The 2,403-nt window shown below is 37.9% G+C and overlaps 1 protein-coding gene across 3 annotated transcripts in view; it reads right to left on the reverse strand.

The window, feature by feature from the left end:
• Kcnq5 (potassium voltage-gated channel subfamily Q member 5) overlaps positions 1-2,403 on the reverse strand; it is a 529,997-nt gene that overhangs the window by 484,548 nt on the left and 43,046 nt on the right. The window lies entirely within an intron of this gene.

The raw sequence follows: 2,403 nt of genomic DNA on the forward strand, positions 1-2,403 counted from the left end.
GACCAGGCTGGCCTCGAACTCACAGAGATCCGCCTGCCTCTGCCTCCCGAGTGCTGGGATTAAAGGCATGCGCCACCATCGCCCGGCCGTTTGTACAATTAAATTTCTCAGAAAGAAAAAGAATCACATGATTAATAAACTCACATGTACACATATGGCCACCACTCCTTTGCTCTGTATTCTCTACATCATGTATTCATTGTAGATTAATGAAAGAATTGTGGTGATGGAGAGACCAAACCCTTGTTAAAAATATCTGCCTTGAGTCTTGATTTTCATATTTCTGCCCTTGAAAAGTATTCTTGATCTCTATAGCCTTCAAATTCTATATCTTTAAAATGAAGATGACAAGATATGGCATGTAAAATGTCAACAGTGGCCACTTTGCTTAGCTGAACTATTGATACCATCTTGGTCATCAGCATAATCTTTAGCATCAACTTGCTTAATCCCCTATCATTGGATCATTTCTTATCCCACTGACTTCTTTGACAGAGTCCATGGGTTTCCCACAAATGCAGTGTTACAAAGCATTTCGGTGTTGCAGTGGGACACTATTTTTTACTCTTTTGCTATAAAAATTCAAATTCCAAGAAACCATTCTTCCTTTTTACTAACCAGCCTATAACCACAAATTCATAATACGTCTTTTTTTCCATAAACAAAGCCAAACATAATATCTTGTCCATCTGATTATAAGGAAAATAGCTGCTATCTGAGCTATGCTGTATCACAAACAACACTAAACATAATTTCTAGCCACCCAGAAAACATCACCTATGGAAAGGCATGTGGCATCTATCCGTGTAATATTTCCCTTCAGCTTATGTTACTCTCTAGCTTAGAGCTCAGCAGCATTCCCTTTGTTCTAGAAGCAGCTCCTACTTACAAAGGTATTTGTCTCATAGAAAACATTTATCATTCAAATTAACGTCCTAGTACTATGCCAGGTTTCACAGATAGCACCTAAAGCAAGAGTTTATCTTACTAGATTTTACACTGAGATATACTGTGTTTAGAAATAAAAAATAAAGGAGATAAGTCTTAACATAAGTGTGATGTTAATGTCAGAGTCACTGATTCTCTGAGACAGGGGTCCAAGTCTGATCAGGGTGCTTAAGCAGTCTATCTATAAAAGTTCACAGCATGGACAACAGAGATGCAAGACATACCCATGGCATTCCCCCTATCATCCTAATGGAAGTTTTCCCATTCTTGAGGATCAAAAGTTGTCTAACCACTACCCCATCCATCACCTCCCTAAAGACAATCTGTTGGGACAGACTCTTCCAGAATCCAGCTCTGGGAGGCCTAGACTATGCTGCCTCCATTTTGTGTATCTGCCTTGAGTGACTGAGCCCTGGCTTGCTCTGCTGTGATTGACACAGAAAGCAGGCTAATGGGGTCCTTGGAAACTGATGTAGCACGTTGTACATTTAATCACACCAACCAATCATGGTGGGCCTGTGGTTAGAGAGGCAACATTACCTGAAATCCCATTCAATGAACTAGTCTGGTTTGGTGGACCAAGGAAATTCTAAATTTGCTATAGAAACACACACACACACACACACACGCATACACACACACACACACACACACACACACACACACACACACTTTATCTCTACTAGAACAAGCTCAAAATATGAGTACTATGCACAAAAGCAATTGGACCCCAAAGAAATATATATATTCTCTCTCATGTAATGAGAATTTGAGCTTTGAATATTAGCCAGTCACACCTCGTAATATTTAGGCCTTTATTGTTCTCCATTCTACAGTGGGCCTTAGAAAGAAAACAAAATGAAAGACCTAGATATACTAATTTTATTTCCATAAAGAAAATCAACACTTTATAATTAATCAGAAGAAATTAGTACAAGGATATGCCCAGATTCTAGAGAAAATGTCCAAATGCTAGAAGGAAGCAAAATTAAGATAAAAATAAAAATGCTTAACAATATTACTTTAAAAAGTAGTATTAGGTGGCCTGAGGATGTAGATGCTTTACCTAGCATTTGTGAAGCCCTCAGTTCAATCCCCAGTACTGCTGAAAGTATCAAAAATAAATAATATTTTATCATAAATAAATAAGCCTAGACAGATCACTAATATAAAAAGTATTTTATTCTTTAAAAAAAGAGCTACACTAAAAATCAATAGATACGATAACTACAAGAGCATTGTTTTCCATTAATTCTGTTCAGAAAGGTCTGTCAGTCCTTACATTATAAAGAGTTTTAAGTGATTTACTCCAATATTCACTTAAAAAAACAATTAGAGATATGTAAAGATGGGGACAATGACACACATAGGCAACCCCGGCACGATGGGGGCCAAGGCAGGAGGAGCTTGGGTTCAAGGCCCACCTGGGTGGCATACCTGTCTTTTTTTTTTTTT

This window comes from Microtus ochrogaster, linkage group LG2 (genome assembly GCF_000317375.1).
Source record: "Microtus ochrogaster isolate Prairie Vole_2 linkage group LG2, MicOch1.0, whole genome shotgun sequence".
In the NCBI taxonomy this organism is placed as follows: Eukaryota; Metazoa; Chordata; class Mammalia; order Rodentia; family Cricetidae; genus Microtus; species Microtus ochrogaster.